General features: G+C 42.6%; 1 pseudogene; it reads right to left on the minus strand.

Moving 5' to 3' along the window:
* LOC127411931 (lutropin-choriogonadotropic hormone receptor-like) overlaps positions 1-27,131 on the minus strand; it is a 37,096-nt pseudogene extending 9,965 nt beyond the window's left edge.
* Positions 27,132-27,598: the final 467 nt, after the last annotated feature.

Genomic DNA, 27,598 nt, shown 5'->3' on the forward strand with positions numbered 1-27,598 from the left:
CACGTTTCGCTGACAGAGAACGCTTGCAGGTCACCTACCCTCTTGATGGAAGTGAGCGCAGTCAGGAGGGCAGTCTTCAGGGAGAGTGCCTTCAGCTCGACTGACTGCAAAGGCTCAAAGGGGGCTCTCTGTAGGCCCTGAAGAACTATGGAGAGGTCCCATGAGGGAACGAAGAGCGGTCTGGAGGGATTCAGCCTCCTAGCGCCTCTTAGGAACCTGATGATCAGGTCGTGCTTCCCTAAGGACTTACCATCAACTGCGTCGTGGTGTGCTGCTATGGCAGCAACGTACACCTTCAAGGTGGAAGGGGACAGCCTCCCTTCCAACCTCTCCTACAGGAAGGAAAGCACTGATCCGACTGCGCATCTCTGGGGGTCTTCGTGTTGAGAAGAACACCACTTAGCGAACAGAGACCACTACAAGGCATACAGGCGCCTCGTAGAGGGGGCCCTAGCCTGAGTGATCGTGTCTACCACCGCGGGTGGTAGGCCACCTAGGTCTTCCGCGTCCCGTCCAGGGGCCAGACATGGAGATTCCAGAGGTCTGGGCGCGGGTGCCAGAGGGTGCCCCGTCCCTGAGAAAGAAGGTCCTTCCTCAGGGGAATTTGCCAGGGGGGAGCTGTCGCGAGGAGCGTGAGGTCCGAGAACCATGTCTGGGTGGGCCAGTAGGGTGCTACCAGGACGACCTGCTCCTCATCCTCCCTGACTTTGCACAGTGTCTGTGCAAGTAGGCTCACTGGGGGAAACGCGTATTTGCGAAGGCCAGGGGGCCAGCTGTATGCCAATGCGTCTATGCCGAGAGGAGCCTCGGTGAGGGCGTACCAGAGCGGGCAGTGGGAGGATTCTTGGGAGGCGAACAGGTCCACCTGAGCCTGACCGAATCGACTCCAAATCAGCTGGACCACCTGGGGGTGGAGTCTCCACTCTCCCCTGCGGGGAACCTGCCGTGACAGCGCGTCCGCTGTAACGTTGAGGTTTCCCGGGATATGAGTGGCTCGCAGCGACTTGAGGTGCTGCTGACTCCGGAGGAGGAGACGGCGGGCGAGTTGTGACATACAGCGGGAGCGCAGACCGCCATGGCGGTTGACATATGCTACCGCTGCCGTGCTGTCTGTCCGAACTAGCACGTGCTTGCCCTGGATCAACGGCCGGAACCTCCGCAGGGCGAGCAGAATTGCCAGTAACTCCAGGCAGTTGATGTGCCAACGCAGCCGCGGACCCGTCCAGAGGCCTTTGGCTGCGTGCCCGTTGCAAACAGCACCCCAGCCCGTCTTGGAGGCGTCTGTCGTGACCACGATGCGCCTGGAGACCAGTTCTAGAGGAACACCTGCTCGTAGAAACGAGAGGTCGGTCCAAGGGCTCAAAAGACGGTGACAGACCGGTGTAATGGCCACGCGGTGTGTCCCGTGGCGCCATGCCCGTCTCGGGACTCGAGTCTGGAGCCAGTGCTGAAGCGGCCTCATATGCATCAACCCGAGTGGGGTGGCCACCGCCGAGGATGCCATATGCCCCAGGAGCCTCTGAAAAAGTTTCAGTGGAACCGCTGTTTTCTGTTTGAACGCCTTCAAACAGGCCAGCACCAACTGGGCGCGCTCGTTCGTAAGGCGCGCCATCAGGGAGACAGAGTCCAACTCCAAACCGAGAAAAGAGATGCTCTGAACCGGGAGGAGCTTGCTCTTTTCCCAGTTGACCCGAAGCCCTAGTCGGCTGAGGTGCGAGAGCACCAGGTCCCTGTGTGCGCATAACACGTCTCGAGAGTGAGCTAAGATTAGCCAGTCGTCGAGATAATTGAGAATGCGAATGCCTACCTCCCTTAACGGGGCAAGGGCAGCCTCTGCGATCTTCGTAAAGACGCGAGGAGACAGGGACAGGCCGAAAGGGAGGACTTTGTACTGATACGCCCGACCCTCGAACGCGAACTGCAGGAAGGGTCTGTGTCGAGGAAGGATCGAGACGTGAAAGTACGCGTCCTTCAGGTCTACCGCCGCGAACCAATCCTGATGCCGGACGCTCGCTAAAATGCGTCTTTGCGTCAGCATCTTGAACGGGAGTCTGTGTAAAGCCCGGTTCAGTACTCGCAGGTCCAAGATTGGCCGCAACCCACCGCCTTTCTTCGGTACGATGAAGTAGGGGCTGTAAAACCCTTTCTTCACCTCGGCTGGAGGGACAGGTTCTATCACGCCCTTCCGTAGGAGGGTAGCGATTTCAGCGCGCAGAGTAACAGCGTTTTCGCCCTTGACGAAGGTGAAGTGAGTACCGCTGAACCTGGGCGGGCGCCTGCCGAACTGAATCGCGTAGACGAGTTGGACGGTCCGGATCAACCACCGCGACGGATTGGGAAGTGCAAGCCATGCGTCCAAATTCCGTGCGAGGGGGACCAAGGGGACAACGTCGTCGGACGTACCGGCAGGTGGGGCCTCGCGGCGGGGCGGAGCGCGAGGTGCCACAGCACGTCGTGGCCGTGCTGAGTCTAGGGACATCTAAGCACTTACCTGGCTCCTTGTGACCACCCCCGGAACAGCCTGGGACGAGGGAGGAAGAGGCCTGTCCTCGCGACCTACGGAGGCTGTCACATCGGGGGTGGATTTGTGCCACAGCTGGGCGCTCAGGGGCGAAAAGGGCACCGCTGGAGCGCCAATCCTGCAAGATAAAACCCGTGGACGGTAGTCGTGGTGACGACCGTACACAGCGGGTATGTGACCCAGGGAGGAAGGAAGCCGCTCTTTTGTTGAACTGTTGGGTACCGCAGCCACTTGGGCGTGCGGCGAAATCAAACGAAAAGGCAACAAAAGATTTTCCACCTGGCCCTCCACCGGGGGATGGAGTGGTCTTTCTACCAGCTCCAGGTGAGTGGGTTCCCTCGTCCCTGGGTTGCCCGTCTCAGGGGCGCCTCGAAGACCTCCATGGGTTCTTCGGTGCCGGCTGAGAGACGGGTGGCGTCGGCTTCCTGCGGTGGGCTCCTCGCCGGGGCCGGGCTGGAGGGGCGGGCTGCGGCAGAGCCGGTGCAGTCACCGCAGGGGGACGCCCTTGGCGACGAGCAGACGGGGTGCGGGGTCTTGAGCCGCGCCAGGGCAGGATGTGCTGGATTGCCTCCGTCTGCTGCTTTACCGTTGAGAACTGCTGGGCAAAGTCCTCAACGGTGTCACCAAATAGGCCCGCCTGGGAAACGGTGGCAGCAAGGAACCGTGTCTTGTCGGCCTCGCCCATCTCGACCAGGTTGAGCCACAGGTGGCGCTCCTGGACCACTAGTGTGGCCATCGTCCGCCCAAGAGACCGCGCTGTGACCTTCGTCGCCCGGAGGGCGAGGTCGGTCGCCGAGCGCAGTTCCTGCATCAAATCTGGGGCGGAACTACCCTCGTGCAGTTCTTTCAGTGCCTTGGCTTGGTGGACCTGCAGGAGAGCCATGGCGTGCAGGGCAGAGGCGGCTTGTCCAGCAGCGCTGTAGGCCTTGGCCGTCAGGGATGACGTGAGCCTACAGGGCTTGGAGGGGAGCTTAGGGCGTCCACGCCAGGTGGCGGCGCTCTGCGGGCATAAGTGCACTGCGAGCGCCTTATCCACCGGGGGAATCGCCGTATAGCCCCTGGCCGCCCCGCCATCGAGGGTAGTGAGAGCGGGGGAACTGCGGAGTTTCTTACGAAAGCAAGCCGCGACCGCAACATTGCCATGGTCATGTTCTCGCAGTGAGAACATGAGCCATTCATAAACGCTGCCTCCGTGTGGGTCGCGCCCAGACACGAAAGACAGCGATCATGACCATCCAAAGTTGAGAGAAAACGACCGCAACCAGGAATAACACACGAATGGAAAGGCATCTTTAAAAAGACGCGTCTTTAAAAAGACGTTCTGTGTGTGCGCTCTTTTAGAGAAATATATACTCTTTTAGAGGGGAAAAATGCTCTTTCAGAAAATATACTCTCTAGTTTTTCTGCCGAAGCGCCCAGGGGCATTCTCTGCAGTGCACCAGTGCAGAGGAGGGAGAAGCCGCTGAAATGCGCCGTCAGATCCAGCAGAGGTGAATGAACAGTGCTATTCAGATCAATGAGCATGACCGTTCGGCTCCGAAGAGAAAATCTGAATGAGTGGTTGCATACCAGCTCCTTTTATACCCGTATGTTCGGGGGAGTGGCATGCAAATACCACTCGCCAATTTTCATTGGCCTTTTATCAAAGACCAGAGGTGTCTCGGGCTCCCAAGAGTGACCCCTAGTGTCACTACATCGACACCAACGTCGAGTGAGTGACAGATAGGGAACTATTGAGAGGGAACGCAAAACTATTGTGAGGGAACGCAAAACTATTGTGAGGGAACGCAAAACTACTGAGAGGGAATGCAAAACTATTGCCAGAGAACGCAAAACTATTGAGAGGGAACGCAAAACTATTGTGAGGGAACGCAAAACTATTGCCAGAGAACGCAAAACTATTGTGAGGGAACGCAAAACTACTGAGAGGGAACGCAAAACTATTGCCAGAGAACACAAAACTATTGCGAGGGAACGCAAAACTATTGCCAGAGAACACAAAACTATTGCGAGGGAACGCAAAACTACTGAGAGGGAACGCAAAACTATTGCCAGAGAATGCAAAACTATTGTGAGGGAACGCAAAACTATTGTGAGGGAACGCAAAACTATTGCCAGAGAATGCAAAACTATTGTGAGGGAACGCAAAACTATTGCCAGAGAACGCAAAACTATTGTGAGGGAACGCAAAACTACTGAGAGGGAACGCAAAACTATTGCCAGAGAATGCAAAACTATTGTGAGGGAACGCAAAACTATTGGGAGGGAACGCAAAACTATTGCCAGAGAACACAAAACTATTGAGAGGGAACGCAAAACTATTGTGAGGGAATGCAAAACTATTGCCAGAGAACACAAAACTATTGCGAGGGAACGCAAAACTACTGAGAGGGAACGCAAAACTATTGCCAGAGAATGCAAAACTATTGTGAGGGAACGCAAAACTATTGTGAGGGAACGCAAAACTATTGTGAGGGAACGCAAAACTATTGTGAGGGAATGCAAAACTACTGAGAGGGAACGCAAAACTATTGCCAGAGGACACAAAACTATTGCGAGGGAATGCAAAACTACTGAGAGGGAACGCAAAACTATTGCCAGAGAATGCAAAACTATTGTGAGGGAACGCAAAACTATTGGGAGGGAACGCAAAACTATTGCCAGAGAACGCAAAACTATTGTGAGGGAACGCAAAACTATTGCCAGAGAATGCAAAGGTATTGTGAGGAAACGCAAAACTATTGCCAGAGAACGCAAAACTATTGTGAGGGAACGCAAAACTATTGTGAGGGAACGCAAAACTATTGCCAGAGAATGCAAAACTATTGTGAGGGAACGCAAAACTATTGCCAGAGAACGCAAAACTATTGAGAGGGAACGCAAAACTATTGTGAGGGAATGCAAAACTATTGCCAGAGAACGCAAAACTATTGTGAGGGAACGCAAAACTATTGCCAGAGAATGCAAAACTATTGCCAGAGAACGCAAAACTATTGTGAGGGAACGCAAAACTATTGCCAGAGAACGCAAAACTATTGTGAGGGAACGCAAAACTACTGAGAGGGAACGCAAAACTATTGCCAGAGAACACAAAACTATTGCGAGGGAACGCAAAACTTTTGCCAGAGAACACAAAACTATTGCGAGGGAACGCAAAACTACTGAGAGGGAACGCAAAACTATTGCCAGAGAATGCAAAACTATTGTGAGGGAACGCAAAACTATTGCCAGAGAATGCAAAACTATTGTGAGGGAACGCAAAACTATTGCCAGAGAACGCAAAACTATTGTGAGGGAATGCAAAACTACTGAGAGGAAACGCAAAACTATTGCCAGAGAATGCAAAACTATTGTGAGGGAACGCAAAACTATTGTGAGGGAATGCAAAACTATTGCCAGAGAACACAAAACTATTGCGAGGGAACGCAAAACTACTGAGAGGGAACGCAAAACTATTGCCAGAGAATGCAAAACTATTGAGAGGGAACGCAAAACTATTGTGAGGGAATGCAAAACTACTGAGAGGGAACGCAAAACTATTGCCAGAGAACGCAAAACTATTGTGAGGGAACGCAAAACTATTGCCAGAGAATGCAAAGGTATTGTGAGGAAACGCAAAACTATTGCCAGAGAACGCAAAACTATTGTGAGGGAACGCAAAACTATTGCCAGAGAATGCAAAACTATTGTGAGGGAACGCAAAACTATTGCCAGAGAACGCAAAACTATTGTGAGGGAATGCAAAACTACTGAGAGGAAACGCAAAACTATTGCCAGAGAATGCAAAACTATTGTGAGGGAACGCAAAACTATTGCCAGAGAACACAAAACTATTGAGAGGGAACGCAAAACTATTGTGAGGGAATGCAAAACTATTGCCAGAGAACACAAAACTATTGCGAGGGAACGCAAAACTACTGAGAGGGAACGCAAAACTATTGCCAGAGAATGCAAAACTATTGAGAGGGAACGCAAAACTATTGTGAGGGAACGCAAAACTATTGTGAGGGAACGCAAAACTATTGTGAGGGAATGCAAAACTACTGAGAGGGAACGCAAAACTATTGCCAGAGAACGCAAAACTATTGTGAGGGAACGCAAAACTATTGCCAGAGAATGCAAAGGTATTGTGAGGAAACGCAAAACTATTGCCAGAGAACGCAAAACTATTGTGAGGGAACGCAAAACTATTGCCAGAGAACGCAAAACTATTGAGAGGGAACGCAAAACTATTGTGAGGGAATGCAAAACTATTGCCAGAGAACGCAAAACTATTGTGAGGGAACACAAAACTATTGCCAGAGAATGCAAAACTATTGCCAGAGAACGCAAAACTATTGTGAGGGAACGCAAAACTATTGCCAGAGAACGCAAAACTATTGAGAGGGAACGCAAAACTATTGTGAGGGAATGCAAAACTATTGCCAGAGAACGCAAAACTATTGTGAGGGAACACAAAACTATTGCCAGAGAATGCAAAACTATTGCCAGAGAACGCAAAACTATTGTGAGGGAACGCAAAACTATTGCCAGAGAACGCAAAACTATTGTGAGGGAACGCAAAACTACTGAGAGGGAACGCAAAACTATTGCCAGAGAACACAAAACTATTGCGAGGGAACGCAAAACTTTTGCCAGAGAACACAAAACTATTGCGAGGGAACGCAAAACTACTGAGAGGGAACGCAAAACTATTGTCAGAGAATGCAAAACTATTGTGAGGGAACGCAAAACTATTGCCAGAGAATGCAAAACTATTGTGAGGGAACGCAAAACTATTGCCAGAGAACGCAAAACTATTGTGAGGGAATGCAAAACTACTGAGAGGAAACGCAAAACTATTGCCAGAGAATGCAAAACTATTGTGAGGGAACGCAAAACTATTGCCAGAGAACACAAAACTATTGAGAGGGAACGCAAAACTATTGTGAGGGAATGCAAAACTATTGCCAGAGAACACAAAACTATTGCGAGGGAACGCAAAACTACTGAGAAGGAACGCAAAACTATTGCCAGAGAATGCAAAACTATTGAGAGGGAACGCAAAACTATTGTGAGGGAACGCAAAACTATTGTGAGGGAATGCAAAACTACTGAGAGGGAACGCAAAACTATTGCCAGAGAACACAAAACTATTGCCAGAGAACACAAAACTATTGAGAGGGAACGCAAAACTATTGTGAGGGAACGCAAAACTATTGTGAGGGAACGCAAAACTACTGAGAGGGAATGCAAAACTATTGCCAGAGAACGCAAAACTATTGTGAGGAAACGCAAAACTATTGTGAGGGAACGCAAAACTATTGCCAGAGAACGCAAAACTATTGTGAGGGAACGCAAAACTACTGAGAGGGAACGCAAAACTATTGCCAGAGAATGCAAAACTATTGTGAGGGAACGCAAAACTATTGTGAGGGAACGCAAAACTATTGCCAGAGAATGCAAAACTATTGTGAGGGAATGCAAAACTACTGAGAGGGAACGCAAAACTATTGCCAGAGAATGCAAAACTATTGTGAGGGAACGCAAAACTATTGCCAGAGAATGCAAAACTATTGAGAGGGAACGCAAAACTATTGCCAGAGAATGCAAAACTATTGTGAGGGAATGCAAAACTATTGCCAGAGAACGCAAAACTATTGTGAGGGAACGCAAAACTATTGCCAGAGAACGCAAAACTATTGAGAGGGAACGCAAAACTATTGTGAGGGAACGCAAAACTATTGCCAGAGAACACAAAACTATTGAGAGGGAACGCAAAACTATTGTGAGGGAATGCAAAACTATTGCCAGAGAACACAAAACTATTGCGAGGGAACGCAAAACTACTGAGAGGGAACGCAAAACTATTGCCAGAGAATGCAAAACTATTGTGAGGGAACGCAAAACTATTGCCAGAGAATGCAAAACTATTGTGAGGGAATGCAAAACTATTGCCAGAGAACGCAAAACTATTGTGAGGGAACGCAAAACTATTGCCAGAGAACGCAAAACTATTGAGAGGGAACGCAAAACTATTGTGAGGGAACGCAAAACTATTGCCAGAGAATGCAAAACTATTGTGAGGGAACGCAAAACTATTGCCAGAGAACGCAAAACTATTGTGAGGGAACGCAAAACTATTGTGAGGGAACGCAAAACTACTGAGAGGGAATGCAAAACTATTGCCAGAGAACGCAAAACTATTGAGAGGGAACGCAAAACTATTGTGAGGGAACGCAAAACTATTGCCAGAGAACGCAAAACTATTGTGAGGGAACACAAAACTATTGCCAGAGAACGCAAAACTATTGTGAGGGAACGCAAAACTATTGCCAGAGAACGCAAAACTACTGTGGGTGAACGCAAAATTATACATACCTGGGAGAGGCAAAAGTATACTTCGTTTTACCGTGTACCAGCACATTTCATCATCAGCACAGTATGTCCGTGTCTGTGTGCATCGTCGGCCCATGACATGACTAATGAAGAGTGTCACCGAGCAGTTGTAGTGTGCATGCGTTGAACATGCCCATATGGGCTCACGTCAGAAAGGCTGTGCGCTCAGCCATGCACGTGGAAAAACTAAGTATACCCAAGCCTTAACTATTACAAATGGAATGAAGTGAGGGGTTATATTTACAGTTTATCTATTTGTGTTCCATTGAAGGCGTGGCTCTCTATTTCTCTAAATCCATTGTTAAAGAGATTCCTGGAAAGAGAAAAACAGTTCATTTGTAGGTAGGCTAATGACTTATACATAATGCAAGATCAAAATCTACGTACATATTTCTTTGGTATTCAAAAATTGTGACCTAACCCTGATTTATGCGTACACCATGAACCGTTTTTGCCATTTTGCCTTACTATTTGTGCTGTTTACATACAGATACAGAGATTGAAGATTGTGTGTCCAGTAAACTTAAGCAGACTAAGCAGAGATTTGATTTAAAGCAGAGACTAAGCAGCAGTATTATCTTAGGAAAATGACACAAACATTTAAACATAAACTGATTCTTGAGATATGGGACAAAATATGTTGCACAATTTTTCCTTCTTGTAGTTTTTAAATGAGCAACATTTTTACTCTGATTGAACAGATTGGACTGAATTAATAAAATTAATTAATTAAATTATTTTAAATTAAAAACTATGACATCACATTATTCACTTCAAACCATAGCTCAATACTTCATATACAGCATAATATTGAAAGTTGAGATAAAGTTAGTTTTGTCCCAGTACTCAGGAATCAGTGCACACTTGCACTTCATTGACATACAAAAAGCAACAATTAAAGAAGTGAGGGGGGCCGGGGCAGCTCAGTGGTAAAAGACGCTGGCTACCACCCCTGGAGTTCGCTAGTTCGCTAGTTCAAATCCCAGGGTGTGCTGAGTGACTCCAGCCAGGTCTCCTAAGCAACCAAATTGGCCCGGTTGCTAGGGAGGGTAGAGTCAAATGGGGTAACCTCCTCGTGGTCGCTATAATGTGGTTCGTTCTCAGTGGGGCACATGGTGAGTTGAGCATGGTTGCCACGGTGGATGGCGTGAAGCCTCCACACGCGCTATGTCTCCGTGGCAACACACTCAACAAGCCACGTGATAAGATGTGCAGGTTGACGGTCTCAGACGCAGAGGCAACTGGGATTCATCCTCCGCTACCCGGACTGAGGCAAATCACTATGCGACCACGAGGACTTAAAAGCACATTGGGAATTGGGCATTCCAAATTGGAAAAAATTACAAAAAAAGAAGTGTGTTTGTCTTGCTACAATAAAAGACACTCACATTGTGGTGTATTCACTCGTCATTCCGATGAAAGCATTTGGTGGAACTGACCGAAGGTGCAGATTATCACATATATCCCTGAAAAAAGGACAAAATCACAAATCTTTCTGTGTGAGCCAGTCTTTTAATGATCACGGTGGATTCATTATTCTAGCCACAGCTCTTTGAAAGTGTGAGTGCATCTATTTCATAACAATCATTTTCTGTACCTAAGAAAGATGACAGACAGTAGTACGCTCACATTATAGTTGCACTATTACTTTCCATTATTATATCTCATCTCTCTCATATATCAATGATATAGCAGCCCAGTAAACTCACAGTATAAAATAGGACTCCAGAGAGAAGATAGTGGTCAGGTCAGGGAATACGGATATACCCGTGTTGGAAATGCTCCTGGTGAAATTAAAGGTATATGGGTAACTTGAGTCTTCACAAATTAAAGAAAACTTAATCAACAAATCTAGAGCTTCTCATCACTTAAACCCATTTTGGGCAAGAATTAATGTAAATTGGATCATGTCTACAAATTATAAACAGAGGGAATTCTGTCATACATGTATAATAAAAAAATACCAAGCAAACAACATTTATTTTAGGGAACGCTGAAACTAGAGTTCAGGTCAAAATCACGGACTATTGACATCTATCAACTAAATCAAATGGGGAACAATCCATAAGAAAGGAAAATCTCTTTAATATCTCAAATGTTTCTCCCAGTAAGGCAAACACTTTTGACATTTAATCACATGCATGATATGAATTTTCAAAATCTACAATTCACTTTTCACTTGTTAAATTGCTAATTCTTGATATCACTAAATGCATTTGCACTAGGAAAAACATTAAAGGGACAGTTCACCCAAAAACGCCACATCCCAGATGTGTATGACGTTTCTTCTGCTGAACACAAACGAAGATTTTTAGAAGAATATCTCAGCTCTGTAGGTCCATACAATGCAAGTGAATTGTGACCAGAACTTTAAAGTTCCAAAAAGCACATAAAGGCAGCATAAAAGTAATTCATAAGACTCCGGTGATTCAACCTTGTGCGACCCCGTGTCCACAAGCGTGGACGTTGTATTTTGGCTTCGCTATATGCAACATATAATTTAATTAATAAAAACCAACTGAATACTGTTCACAAGACTCTAGACTGTCATTTAAGGGTTAAACTTCTGCCGCATCGAGTCACGTGACACAACAGCATGCCGTCGATTTCCATGAAGTGCTCTTACGTACGCAGCGGCAACAAAAGTGCCTCTGGTAAGAAATCTCTTTACGTTTCTTCAATGAAAACCTGTTTGTTTGTAAAGAGGAGAGTCTCTAGTTTCGTTTGATATGCCGCTTTAAAAAATCTGTTCATTTTTCATGCGTCAGCGAGCTGATAAACATGATGTCCGCATATGTGGAAACTCGTACCGCATTTCCTCAAAAGTAGTTATTTTGTTATTTTGAATAACTTTCAACTCTAACACATCTGTGGGTCATTTCGTGTCATTTTAATATTCATTTTGTTATATTTATTTTGTTATCGATGTACAATACAATTCTATTCATTAACATTGGTAAATGTATTCCTATATACTGTATTTACTGTGTATTTTCACGTTGAGAATAAATGGGTTCATCTAAAAGCTGAAAAATGTTGCCTTCAGAGGCTTTCTATGGAGTTAGGATGAAAATAAGGTGCATTTCAAACTGTTCTGAGAGCAGTGCACAGCACAGCACACTGGAGGTTAAGTCATTCACTAAATGGGAAACAAGGGAGCATCCTATAGCTCTCTATGCAGCTAAGTGCATTCAATCCTAAAATCAGACCAAAAGTTCAGTTTCAGACTGCAGATGATGTTTGAACCTCTCAACATGTTTGACAGACATGGGACAATGATAATCAGTTCATAGATTCAGAATATATAATGTATAATTTTATTTTCACATGGTTGTCAATGATTGGATGATATGGCCAATACTTTCTGAATCAGAATTAATTATGTATGCTAATTTCTGATGTAATATCTGAAACGTCTCAAAAACATGAATAACCAACACTCCTGGAAACATAATAAACAAAATAGGTGTGGGTGAGAAACAGATAAATATTTTTTTACTATAACACACTGTCTACACTGGATGCGAGCGTCACGTCGTGCCAAAAGCAATAAAGCCCATTATAATAAATTATGCTATCTACACGTCGCGCCGACAGTAAATGGATGTCCCATTCCATTTTGCACTGCATGTGCTTGTGCTACTACTGCCAACAACACAAATAAACGGTTTAGAACGTTCATGCCCAGTTCATCTTCGTGTCCAGTGTAGACAGCCTGAAACCGTCCACTTTCACATTCTTTCACATTCTAGAAGTGAAAGTGAAAGTGAAAGTGGAGATTAATAGTAAAAAGGACTTAAATATTAAGTGTTTCTCACCCACACCTATCATATCACTTCTGAAGACATGGATTTAACCACTGGAGTCTTATGGATTACTTTTATGTTGCCTTTATGTGCTTTTTGGAGCTTCAAAGTTCTGGCCACCATTCACTTGCATTGTATGGACCTACAGAGCTGAAATATTTTTCTAAAAGTCTTTGTTTGTATTCAACAGAAGAAAGAAAGTTATACACATCTGGGATGACATGAGGGTGAGTAAATGATGAGAGAATTTTCATTTTAGGGTGAACTATCCCTTTAATTTTGGATATCAAAAATGATGTTATTTTTTTTTCATTTGTTTATTTCATTTTTTTTTTTTGGGAAATACCCATTCTTGGTATCAAAAATGGAATTTTAACTAGTAAAAATGTGCAACTGCATTTTCACTAGTAGAATTTCTCAATGATCTGTCATTCATTCCTTTTCAAAATGCAATTACAGATATCAATAATTAATTTCTTACTTTCTTAATAGTTACAATCACATTATAGATATCTGAAATTAACACTGCCACTAGTAAAAACCGAATTACTGATATCCAAAATGTATCAGGAATTATCAATAGCATTTTGTATTAATTAAAATGTGATTAATGAAATCAGAGAGGAAGAAAATAGGTTCCTCACAGATATCTCAACTTGGGAAGATGGTTGAACGCCCGCCGGTGGATGTGAACCAAGCTCCGTGTGTTTTGGATTGAGCTGTGATACAAATTCTTGCATGAGAAATCCCAAACAAATCACATGGAAATCAAGCCAGTTATCTGTGAATTATTATCTGTGAATTATTGTCACTTTCTTTGATCCTTAAAAGCTTCCTTACATCTCTGAGACATTCAGAAGGTTGTTGAATGCTTCCGTTTCGATGGTTTCCACCGAAGTACTCTGCGCAATTTCTCTGGAATCAAAAAAATAATACTTAAATCAATGAAAGTGAAAATCATTAAGTCTGAAACTACAACATTTTTATGCACTTCATTCTTCTTAAAGTTAACACTTATAGAGTAAAGGACTTGGTATTATCCATCAGGAATTTATTAGATAATGAAAAATATCGTCAGATAAAAAGAACAGTCATTTCAGAGGCGGTGCATATGATTTCATTTAGAGGAAATATTACAAAGACAAAAAAAATATTTCTTTGGAATAATGTGCATTGATTAATTGCACAAAAGGAACATGTATTAAGAGAGTAAATAGGGTACATTTTGATTTCAAGAATAAAAACAGCTCGCCAAACCTATATCACTATGATATGTCCCTGAATGATAAGAGTATAGAATATTGTACACATAAATGTAATAAAGCAATAATGTAGAGTTATTAAAGCACTTAAGTGTATCCAAAATTTCTGCGTGACATACATATCAACACTGTTATGTATGTTATACTCTGTCTAATTGCATTTTTGCACATTATATTTCAGGTTTTAGCTTATGTGGGGATGTTGTGGTCACATTATAAAAGTTTATATTTTAGATTTGTTTCTGAAGACGGTTATTTGCAATATGGACCTTTAAAAGAATGTTCAGAGTTCAAGCCTTTGTGGCATACCGTTGATTACCACAGACAATCATTTTAAATGTAAAAGTTTACAGACAATCGATTTAAATCAAAAAGTTTCTCTGTTTGGAAAAAAACCATCGTCAAAATATTAATAACTACAGTCTTGACCAACACAAAATCTGTATCATTTGTAAGCTTAGAAGCTGTACTTTACAATGCATGTAGGCATTATGACCAAAAACTGAACAAGTGCTTTGAAATTTGCAGATATATCAGAAGTGTTCTGTTTGATAATTTATTTAAAAAAATTGCACTGTACATATTATTGCAATTGGTAAAAACATCAAACTGATCAAATGGCCATATGTCATATGTCACACAAAGCTCACAAAGAGTAGAATACAACCAGCCCTTTTGTTTTACCCACAGGCAAAAATATAGCCAGTAATATCTAAGTATATGTCTTTGACAATTATGTTTGTGTTGCTTGTATGCTGCATTTTCATGTATAACTTCAGGAAAAATTTATGGAACACAAAATATCACATACCATTACAAGAGGAGGTGATTGTGTTTCAAACAAGCACACACAAGGTAATCGGATGCATGGATCATTAGATAATCCACATGAAGCACAATGTTACATATGGCCACCAGGAGATGGCGCCAAGTACATGACACAGACTCAATGATGACTCAAATGACACAGAATGAAACTCATTCTGTGAAATCTCATTACTAAAATCATGTCTGCATGCTATGCAAACCTTTAGTCATTGTTGTGTTTGCATGTGATTAGTTTTTCTTTTTTTTTTAATGTACAATTATTATGTTTTCTTTGTTTAGAGAGGCTTTTGGACACGTGAGACATTTTTGGACACTGTGAAATATTCGTTTTGTAATGCTATAACTTTTGATTGCTTTTTCGTATCAACACAAAACTTTTCTCAAATACAGTTGACATGATTGGGAACTAAACAAAAGCAGTTTTTTGGAGTCACCTAATTTACACCTAGAGAAAAAAAGTAAATTTTTGATTCAAGTTGTTTGTGATGTTTCAGCAGTTTCTTACGCTGAGAGTCTCAAAAATGTATCATGATCTATATCATTAAAAGAACTGAAAAGTTTTCTTTACAATGATACCAAACACTTGACCTTTTTTTATTCTTTCAAGTTGTAAGCCTTTAATTTTGGGTATGTCACTGAAACAGGAAATCTTTAAAAACACCCTCAGAGCTTAAAGGGTTAAAGCAAAAATTGTGGTATTTACAATGGAAGTCTCTGGGGCACACTGTAAAAAAAATCCTGCTGTTTTAACAAAAACATCTGTGGTTGCCAGATTAATTATGTAAAAAAATACAGTAAAAATGTAAATAACTTTACAGAACAGCCAGTAAATTTTACAGTTTGAAACGGTTGTTTTAATGGGATATTTTACAGTGCAGTACTGTCATTTCTATTATTTAATGATAAACTTGATGTTAACCTTCTGAAACTGTAAAAATCTGCTTTTCACTTTATAATGTATTTTTATTCACCGTAGTAATTACAGAAGAGCACATGATGACATGAAGTTCACCAATAGAGGCTCTTCCAGGTGCAATGACAAATAACCATGTCACTCACACAAACACTAAACACCATCAGGGTAACACATGTGAAATTAAAATTATGCAGTAAAAATGAACTCAACTACATTAAATATAACACAGAACACCCCAATGTACATAACTAATATTAAAAATAAGAAGAAACAACTATTCCCATAAAATATAATGAAATGTAATGGGTCATGCAGGGAATTCTGGCAACGCCCGATTAATGTTTTTACTATAATTTTAACAATAATTTACAGTAAAAAGTATATGTACTCTCTTGTTAAACATAATGTAAATTTTAACCGTTAATTATATGGGTAAATCATACTTTTTACATCTAAAATTTTTTTTATTTTTACAGCATTTGACCATAAAACTACATGTATTGTATTTTTAAATATATTAAAATTGTTTAACAAATATATTTCGGTAACTATTCATTAACCAATTTCCTTTTTTTTACTGTAGCTTTTTTACAGTCTTTTACCGTTAAAATTATGGACATTTTTTGCAGTGAATGGTACGGTTGTACCGCACCAGGATAAATGTTAAAATACACACTATTTCAAAAACCACATGTCTTAAACTTTATACATGTTAAAATGAGAATACTGTGATAAAATTACATAATAACTTTGTTCGTGTAACCAGCAAGGGAGCGTTTGCATGAAGCATAATTTATCCAAATTACGTCAGTAACTTATAACCAGACGTTCATCCACATAGAAAAGTATACCCACCTCAAAAATGATGATTTATGATTTTTTTAATAGAAACTTTTCAGCTCAAATACTACGTTTTTACTGAATAAGTGCTTTAATAAAAATACGAGCTTCACATTTCTACCTTTAAACATTCTTGGACACTGGCCCCATAAACCTAAATTGTAAGTGCGTTACTATGACCACAATGTAGAATTAAGTTGAATTACAAAAACGAGAAAGAAAACAGAATAACAAGTCAATCGGGTTAATGCCACAAATTCTGCTTGTAGACCTTCACTTGTATCGGACCTTGAACATTCCTTTAAATGTAATCTACATAATTAAAAAAGCTTATTTGAGGTCATTGCTAGGGAAAAATACGCTTCCTTTTCATATAAATGACACTGAAATTTAGTTCCAAGAGAATACTGTACATTTTGTCACTAAGTGCATAAACACAAGCCCCTGAATTCTAAGTGTGATATTAAAACTGTCATAAATCTGTGCAAGCTATTTATGCCAAAGAATAATATATTCTGTGCGAGCATTTCATACTGTTCCTCCCTGGATGTCCTGAGCTTTTTCAAAGAGCTCCATGGAAAAATTGGCATTGGAAAGTCTTTCGACGCTTTTTAAAAAGGGAGTAGACACCAAAGGTATTTGCAGATCACACGATGAGGAGATGAGTCTGTTGGCTTGAGGTGGACAGATGATATATGGCATTTCCCTTTTGTGGACATGCTAAACATCTGGTTATCTGTCGTCATTTTTTAAAGTGAAATTAAGGATACTCACATTCTTTTTACACCTTTCAGGCCATCGAAACTGTGACTGCTGATTGTTCTTACTGAAATGTAGTTCAAAACTCTGAAATTGAGATTCAAGGAAATAATTAATGAATAAAAAGGACATTTTTCAGTAGCAGTTAAGCTATTTTCACAGTAGTGTAGATTTTTCAAGAACAAGATACTTTTTCCAACGAGTCGCACTGTAGCATCATCCCATTGTACTGCAAATTTAGCAAACCGAGATGATCAAACTCGCCCACCTAAACCTATTCTCTCTCATGTAGGGTTGGGAAGTCCAAAACATTTAAGTGAATCAGCTCGTTCTGACAGTTCAAGAAATAAAAAAATAAATTGAAAAAAGTTCAAATAAATGATTCACTGATTCGCTTATAAGCCCAATTCATTTGAATGAATCTGTTCGTTTGTGGGTTCAAATGAACCAATTCAAATAAACGATTCACAGATTTTTGTGAATCTGTTCTTTTGGAGCATTCATGTAAATAAACCAGTTCAAATAAACGACACGCCTATTCACTTAAATGCAGCGTTAAGAAGTTAATTTCATTTGAGTGAATGTGTTCATTTAAATTAACCAATTCAAATAAACGATTCGCATTGAGAAGTCAATGTTGTTTTAGTGAATCAGTTAATTCGTCAGGCTCATGTAAATTAACAAGTTAAAAAAGCGATTCACCAGTGCGCTTTCTGTATAAGTAGTGTTGAGAAGTCTAATTCATTTTATTGAATCTATTAGTTTGGGGGTGGGGGGGGGGGGGTCAAATTAACCAATTTAAATAAACGATTCACTATATTAGTGAATCTGTTCATTCAGATCGGTCATGTAAATGAACCAGTTCAAATAAACGATTCACGTTGAAAAGTCAAATTCGCTTTAGTGAATCGGTTCATTCGGTAGGTACATGTAAATGAACCAATTCAAGTAAATAATTCATCAATTTTAGTAAATCTGTTCATTTGGAGATTTGATTGATTTTGTGCTAGTTTGAAGCTTGGGGAGAAACAGTTTCAAAGTTAAAATGAACCAATTTTGTCAAGTGAAGTGAACTTCTACAGATACTATATGCCCTGCTCAGTGTGTAGAGAGCAGTGAACACTATATAGGGGCCATGTGAATAAGATCAGCAGTTACAAAAATACTCAAACCAGCCCATCTGGCACCAACATCATGCCACGCTCCAAATCACCGAGATCACATTTTTCCCCATTCTGATGGTTGATGTGAACATTAACTGAAGCTCCTGACCCGTATCTGCTTGATTTTATGCACTGCACTGCTGCGACATGATTGGCTGATTAGATAATCGCATGGATGATTGTTGGTGCCAGACATGTTGGTTTTAGTACTTCTGTAACTGCTGATCTCCTGGGATTTTCACACACAACAGTCTCTAGAATTTACTCAGAATGGTGCCAAAAATATAAAACAACCAGTGAGGGGCAGTTCTGTGGATGGAAATGCCTTGTTAATGAGAGAGGTCAACAGAGAATGGCCAGACTGGTTTGAACTGACAAAGTCTACGGTAACTCAGATAACTGCTCTGTACAATTGTGGTGAGAAAAATATCATCTCAGAATGCTATTCTGAGATGCGGGTTGGTGCTGTTTTGGCGGCATGAGGGGGACCTACACAATATTAGGCAGGTGTTTTTAATGTTGTGGCTGATCGGTATGTGTTATTTCTTGCCGTACAAAGCAGTCTGGAAAAATGTAATGGGGTTAAGGCCAAAACATACGCTACCCAAGTACGTGAATTCAAATGCGGCACTAGGCCACCGCATTGGTCCATTGAGATGGGTCTGTCTGTGTCCTGTAAGACTACTACAAGACATGCCCACTACAAGGCACACCCCCCTTCAAATAACCAGACTTCAAATGCTTGAATCTTGCAACAGTTGGATGTCACATCCATAAACTGTTTGTTGTGTTTATTTGGAGTCTCGCAGAAACCCTACACCAATCCCTGCGCCTAAACCTAACACTAACAACAAAGATAATTTTTTTTAAAGTTTGTAAAATTAACATGCAAAAACACACGTTAAGCATGTTCAACCAGACCACACGTTGGGAATGTGGTGGCCAAGCGCTCGCATCTGCATTCACGTACTTGCATTGAGTATGTTTCGACCCTTAAAATATTGATTTCCTCTTTAAAATGTAGTGAAGTAAAAGTCAACAGAAATATTTATACTTGAGTAAAGAAATATTCAAGAACTGTACTTAAGTACAGTAACAAAGTATTTGTACTTCTTTACTTTACACCTCTGTAACCAAAACATGTTAGGCCACTGAATATGCAAGCGTATGAATGTCATGGTATGAATAGAATATCAAACAAGAATTTTAAAGGTAGAAATGATGCTTTTCTCAGAACTAACTTTTAACACTTTTTTGAGCCATTTTTTCTTTCATAAATTAAATGTGTCTTCTGTCGAAATATTTTTTGGGACCACTCTACTACGTTAGCAATTACATTCATGGATAGGCGCTCCATCAGAAATTGGGTCAGTGATATTTGAAATCATCTTCACATTGGAGTAAAACACATTAACAGTTTACAAAACCTTTATAGACAAGTAGGAAGGAGTCAATGATTACAGTTCTGAATAGTTTTTCATATTTTTAAGGGCACAGCAAATTTATCTGATGCCCTTGATAGCATGTAACTCTTATCAGAACTCAAGGTTTCACCAGTAACAGAGGAAGTAGATGATTTCAAGGCCTCAAGGTCATTAAACATAGACGATCCTAAAGCGTTCAACTCAGCAGGCACGATGGCAAGCCGAATCAAGAGACTCGGCAGTCAGACATTCGTTTTTGGCAAAAACTACTTGACCCGTCTATTTCGGATGCTTCTCACAAGCTTGTCACGTCAACGACTACACACTTTGCAGAAAAGGTAGAGGTGTCATGCGTAAGCAGGCCTAAAAGGAGAAGCAGATATTGCATCATCACTGCTGCTTATCGGGACCAACAGCTTTTATTCACAAAACAACTAACCGGGCTTTTGATCATTTTATTGACCTGTTTCAGTGACGTCACTTTTCCCCACAGCCGCCATATTTGTGACCATCAGCAGGAGGAAACAATGGCGGTGAATGGAAAAACACCCATAAAACTGTAGCAAGGAAAACCTCATGGAACAAACCTCTCTCATTCAGAATTTACAAATGTTTTTGTGTTGTTTTCTGTTCTGATTTGGTCACAATATTACATAACGTCTGTGATGATCCCATCTGTATGAATATAAGAGTTGCTTTAAACTCATGAAGCAACCAAGGCAAATTAGTGAATATGACTAATATGCTCACATTGTCATCTGGTAGTGTGACTAAAGTCTGTGCTTCATGATATTATGATGTGTTGTTTATTGACTAACATTAGTATACACATTAAAAAAATACTTTATATTTAATTTATAGTGTTTTTTTTATTTATTACAATGTGTTACAGTTATGACATACTGGGTGTTATGAATAACATCATCCTATGTGCATTTCCAGTTTAACTGTATCTGAATCGATGATGATATTATAAATATAATGGCACGTTGTCACGTATTCCCTGTGTTTGCATTGACTTTTATGTTGAAATTCTTGTTTAGTTCCCCTGTTCCTGTTTCCTGTTAGTTTTGTAGTCCTTTGTAGTTTCTTTTCATGATTGGATTTCCCCTGATTGGTTCCCCAGGTGTTCCTCGTTCCCTTGTTTTCCCTTGTGTATTTAAGCCCTTGGTTTCCCCTGGTTCTTTGTCAGTCTTCACGTGTATTACGCTGTGCTCATTGCTTTGTTCCCTGTGTTTTGTTTCATTATGTTCTGAGTTACCTGGTTTACCTTTGTTTTATTAAAAAGCTGCATTTAGATCCTCATTCCTCGCCTACTCCGTTACAGAAAGACTGACCATACAAGATGGATCTAGCGGCTTTGTTCACTCAGTTGAGCAGGGAGGATTTACCCATAAGGGAATTCTCCCTTCGTTTTTGCACCATTGCCTGCCTCACGGGTTTTGCGGACTCCCGTCTCAAGTCAATATACCGGATTGGATTAATAGCTCACCGGTGGAGGGAATTGCCTGAGAAGGGAGACTACACATGGAGGGAGTATGTGAAGATAACATTAGAAGCTCTAGCTTCAGAGGATCCGCCTCCCCCTACCCTGATCCCGGCTTCCAAGAGTCTGAGTCTGCTCCATGCCATGTCACAGTCACACCTGTGTCTGCTCCACGCCATGTCACAGTCACGCCTGAGTCTGCTCCACGCCATATCACAGCTACGCCTGAGTCTGCTCCACGCCATGTCACAGCTACGCCTGAGTCTGCTCCACGCCATGTCACAGCTATGCCTGAGTCTGCTCCACGCCATGTCACAGCTACGCCTGAGTCTGCTCCACGCCATGTCACAGCTACGCCTGAGTCTGCTCCACGCCATGTCACAGCTACGCCTGAGTCTGCTCCACGCCATGTCACAGCTACGCCTGAGTCTGCTCCACGCCATGTCACAGCTAAGCCTGAGTCTGCTCCACGCCATGTCACAGCTATGCCTGAGTCTGCTCCACGCCATGTCACAGCTACGCCTGAGTCTGCTCCACGCCATGTCACAGCTACGCCTGAGTCTGCTCCACGCCATGTCACAGCTACGCCTGAGTCTGCTCCACGCCATGTCACAGCTACGCCTGAGTCTGCTCCACGCCATGTCACAGCTACACCTGAGTCTGCTCCACGCCATGTCACAGCTACGCCTGAGTCTGCTCCACGCCATGTCACAGCTACGCCTGAGTCTGCTCCACGCCATGTCACAGCTATGCCTGAGTCTGCTCCACGTCATGTCACAACCCAGCCTTTCGTGGCTCCTTGCTCCAAGCCTCCTGAGACCCCTGTCTCCAAGCCTCCTGCGACCCCTGTCTCCAAACCTCCTGCGACCCCTGTCTCCAAGCCTCCCGTGACCCCTGTCTCCAAGTTGAATGATATGCCACTGATGTCAGTGCGTAGGGCCATGAAGACCCTACCTCACAAATTGTCAGCACCCACGCCTGCCACGGCCAACGAGCCAATGCCCACGCCTGTCACGGCCAATGAGCTGGAAGCCTCGTATGTCCCAGAGCCTGCATTGCCAGCCTCGTCTGTCCCAGTGCCAGCGTTGCCTGCTTTGTCCAACCCAGAGTCAGCATTGCCAACTGCGGCCATCCAGAGGAGGAGGAGGAGAAGAAAGGCTTCTGTTCCCAAGTCTCTTCCCATGTACACAACCACAGAGGTCGTTTCTGAGCCTCTGCCCATGCCCACGACCACTGAGGTCATTCCCGAGTCTCTGCCAGTGTTCACGACCACAGAGGTCTTTTCCGAGTCTCTGCCCATGCACACAACCACAGAGATCATTCCCGAGTCTCAGCCAATGTTTACAACCACAGAGGGCGTTCCCGAGTCTCTGCCAGTGTTCACGACCATGGAGGTCGTTCTCGAGTCTCTGCCCATGCCCATGACCATGGAGGTCATTTCCAAGTCTCTGCCCATGCACACGACTACAGAGGTCGTTCCTGAGTCTCAGCCAGCGTTTACAACCACAGAGATCGTTCCCGAGTCTCTTCCCATGTTCGCGACCGCGGAGGTCATTTCCCAGTCATACAGGACTCTTTGTCTCGAGCCTCCCACTGATCCGCCTACCACGGCTCCACCTTCCACGGCTTCGCCCCTCAAGCCTGCCACGGTTTCGCCTTCCTTGACTTTGCCCTTCGAGCCTCCCACGGCTCCGCCTTCCATGGCTTCGCCCCTCAAACCTGCCATGGCTCCGCCTTCCTTGGCTTCGCCCCTAGAGCCCCCCACAGCTCCGCCTTCCATGACTTTGCCCCTCGAGCCTCTCCTGGCTCCGCCTGCCTTTGAGTCTTTCCTGGCTCCACCCACAGAGTCTTCCAAGGCTCCGCCCGCTTCCCCAGAGACTATTCCTCCAGCGGCTCCACCCGCTCCCCCAGAAACCATCCCTCCAGTGGTTCCGTCCGCCTTACCAGAGACTCTACTTGTCTTGGCCACTGTCTCGGCCCTATGGCCACCTCCCAGGCCTCCTGATCCTGTCTCGGCCTGCAGTCGCCTACCAGGACTCCTGAACCAGTCCCCACCTTGAGATAATCTCCTTCGTCTCCTGGCCATCCGCCTGATCTGCTCTGGTCTCCTTGGTCTCCTGGCCATCCGCCTGATCTGCTCTGGTCTCCTTGGTCTCCTGGCCGTCCGCCTGATCTGCTCTGGTCTCCTTGGTCTCCTGGCCATCCATCTGATCTGCTCTGGTCTCCTTGGTCCTCACTCCCAGCTGCTCTGCCTCGGTCTTCCAAGCCCCCAGCTCCACCTCAGCCCTCTGAACCACTGGCTCAAGCTTGGTCCTCCAAGCCTGCAGTGTCGCCCTGGCTCTCCATTCATCTGGCTCCACCTTGATCTCAAGCCTCCCTGTCTTTGCCTTGTTCCTCTGCTCCCCTTGCCCCTTGTGCCCCCTTGAACTGCCTGTCCCCCTTTTTCTCCTCACACCCAATTTGGTTTTTTTTGTGGAGCATCTGGAATCCGCTCTTTAAGGGGGGACTCTGTCATGTATTCCCTGTGTTTGCACTGACTTTTATGTTGAAATTCTTGTTTAGTTCCCCTGTTCCTGTTTCCTGATAGTTTTGTAGTCCTTTGTAGTTTCTTTTCATGATTGGTTTTCCCTTGATTGGTTCCCCAGGTGTTCCTCGTTTCCTTGTTTTCCCTTGTGTATTTAAGCCCTTGTTTTCCCCTGGTTCTTTGTCAGTCTACATCATGTATTACGCTGTGCTCATCGCTTTGTTCCCTGTGTTTTGTTATGTTCTGAGTTACCTGGTTTACCTTCGTTTTATTAAAAAGCTGCATTTAGATCCTCATTCCTTGCCTACTCCGTTACACATGTGTACAGATAACTGACATGTCTGAATAAATGAGCAAAGACCCACAAGTGTTTTTATCCGCACTCTCCCACTTTATCGCTGCTTGACTTTGGGGAAATTAAGCTTAAAAGATAACATTTATTGAAAGAAAAATAACATTTTGGCTCTGATAAGTAAACACCGGTATCAACTTTTCATGAATTATAAAAAAAACAAATATTTTGCGGTCATTCAGTGAAGTCACATGAAACAGGTCAATAGTGTTAGCACTGGCATTAATGATAATAATGCTGAAGATAACTGTACTTTTTTGTTGTTGCAAATAAATGGTGCTATTCCAATTAGGCAGAGGCTACTTGCATATGTGTAAATAGCAACAAAAAGCATCTTCTTTGGCAAATACTATTTGCACTCCTAATTAAATTCTTACATACAGTATAGGGGCATCACTGCAGCTGGCAGCCCGTGGGCCAAATCCGGTCCACCAATCATCTTTACCTGGCCCTCCGAATGATTTTGGTCAAATCGCCTCGCAGTCTGAAACACCATTTGCTATCAGCACAAAACTTAGCGGTGAGTTTAACAACATTCAGCTGTAAATTTAACAACGCTCATTGCCGCTTAAAGGGCCTGTTTGATTTATCCAGACTGATCTTACTGTGATTTAGGGGACAGTTGGTCGACAGTTCTTCAGCTGAAATCAGTCTGTGCTTACTGAAATACAAACCACTGACCCCAGTGGCTGAAGCAGGAAGTGTTGTTAAACGCATGGGCACGTGTGAGCTGAAATGTCCACAAGGTGGCGCCAAAAGCGAGTTGTAAAGCGAGTTGTTTTTAATAGTAAAAATAACTAAACCTAACCGTCTGTGTTTATTTGTAGTGCAACATAAAGTCACGCGACCTTTAATACAGCACTGGTTGAAAACGCATCTCACCCACACTAGAACTTCATTTTCCTCCACAGAATATTGAGACTTTCGAGACTTTCGCTCTCAAGTAATGCATACTTTTAGTAGAAAAACAGTTATGAAACTGAAAACCGATTAGTGTGGACATGGCCCAAGAGTTACAACATATTGTTTGTATGTGTGGATGCTTTTAATGTACATCAGTATCAACATGAGACACTGTTGCTTGCACATTTTGTAGATATTAAATATACAACCCCAATTCCAAAAAAGCTGGGAAAGTATGTAAATATAATAAAAGTAATAAAAACAAAAAGGAGTGATTTGTAAAATATTCACCCTTTGCTATATTGAAAACACTACAACTAAACATTATTTTATTATTTTTATATTTTATAGCAAAGGGTGAATATAATTTACAAATCACTCCAACTGGTTTTTATTAGCATTTTTATACTGTCCCAACTTTTTTGGAATTGGGGTTGTACAGCTATGCAGATAACATCAACAAAATGAACTTCAGACTAACTACATTTGTTTGTTAAAAGAAAAATAAATAAACAATAAACAAATTTAAAGATACACTGGAGACTATAATATCAATATGTTGCCCTGTGACTCAGTATAAATATATGCTGACACTTTACATTACAGTGTTCATATTGTAGTGTTACAGAGGCAAGTATTAACACAATGATACTTCATGTATAATTATGTTGCGGGTGGCTTTTCATTACGTTACATATTATTACATGGTAATTATGATACAAATAATTTATTTTAACATGTAGGGGAGACCAAGGTTAGTTGTCACACATTTTACATGCCAGTCAACATTTCTCAAGGATATGCTTATTTTTTAAATAGACATTTCTGAATAGTCACATATGTTAAAGTCTATACTACAGTTTATTGTCCTGGAAAACGATACATTTCACACAGGTTGACCTTTGCCGACACTACATGGGGTAAGCTGTCACAATGGGAACCTGTTGTTTGTTGATAGTGATTTGAGAAGAAAATATTCATGTGAAATGTGAAATATTACATAATGTCTGAAAAAGAGCCATCTTGCAAAACATGCATTATATGCATTATTGAATGGTTTTTCGATCATTTTAAACAGTAAAGCAATTATTAAACACAAAACAATTCATTAAACAGCAAAAATGAATAAAGATTTAATCTGACATGAAACCTTACTTCATTATTGACTCTTGCTTTAGTGTGGTTTTATTGTGATGACTTGTCACAAGAGCTATTATAATTTGAATTTCAGTTTGAAATTCCACAGAACCACTGTTAGAGGGGAAAAATATTTATGCATTTGTAATTTTGGCTCGAAACCTAAAAGTTACTGAGATTTAGCCGTTGTGTCAACTTGCCCCGGCTCAAAAGCATAAATCTGATAGAACTAACACATGTGCCAGAATTGAGCGTAATTGTGCAGAAAGCGTTTGGAGTTGTTGACACTGGATGCAGCATCAGTAATATGTTGAATTACACACATATAAGTGATATTTAAGTAAATAAGTGTAATCCACTTACAGTCTGCCGGGGGTTCTGCTCTTCAGGCTCTCTGTCGCGCTCGTGCAGGTGATGCTCTTCTGGGAACAGCGGCAGATCTCCGGACACACGAAACAAACGCTGCCACAGAACGGTATTAACAGAGGAGAAATGACAAGAAGGAGAGATTTCCACATTCTGTCTTTTAATTTCACAGTGTTTCCAGGCTCGTTAAACTGATTTTAAAAAAATTCCCTGTTCTCACGAAGGGTTTCAGACTGGAGAGGATGTTGGAAAACAAATAAACGCGTATAAAGTCCGTGTGTATCTTATATTTTTAGCAGTTGGTTAAGCGTTTGATTTAGATGTCCTGGCCTGCTCATGAGGTATGTACTTGTTCACAGCAGTTTCACTGTATTTGGTCTGAGAGGAGAGCTTTAAGATGGACTGTTTGTCTGAACAGAGTTTGCAACGCATCTTGAGTCATATCAGAAATAGCAAAGAATGCGCTCCCTGTGGCGCAACCCAACAGACACACACACACACATACATAAATGTGACTGAGATTGTCAGCACTCTTTTTAAATAGGTATACTTATAACACTATAAATATCCAGTGTTGTTAAGAATAAGAGTTAGAGTCACACAGCCTTTGAAACAACTGGATATACTGGGGAAATTGTTTTGACATATAACCTTAAATGTGCGTCACATGGTGATATCTAAATTAACAGGTTTTGACTGAATCCACCTGACTATATTAGGTGACACAAATGAAAGATATTTTAAAGGTCAGATCAGATAGATAAGGTTAGTCAAAGTGAACTGCTTTTCACTATTAACAGACAGATAGACAGGCAGGCAGACAGACAGACAGACAGACAGATAGATAGATAGATAGATAGATAGATAGATAGATGACAGACAGATAGACAGGCAGACAGGGAGACAGACAGACAGACAGACAGACAGATAGAT

This window comes from Myxocyprinus asiaticus, chromosome 21 (genome assembly GCF_019703515.2).
Source record: "Myxocyprinus asiaticus isolate MX2 ecotype Aquarium Trade chromosome 21, UBuf_Myxa_2, whole genome shotgun sequence".
NCBI lineage: Eukaryota > Metazoa > Chordata > Actinopteri > Cypriniformes > Catostomidae > Myxocyprinus > Myxocyprinus asiaticus.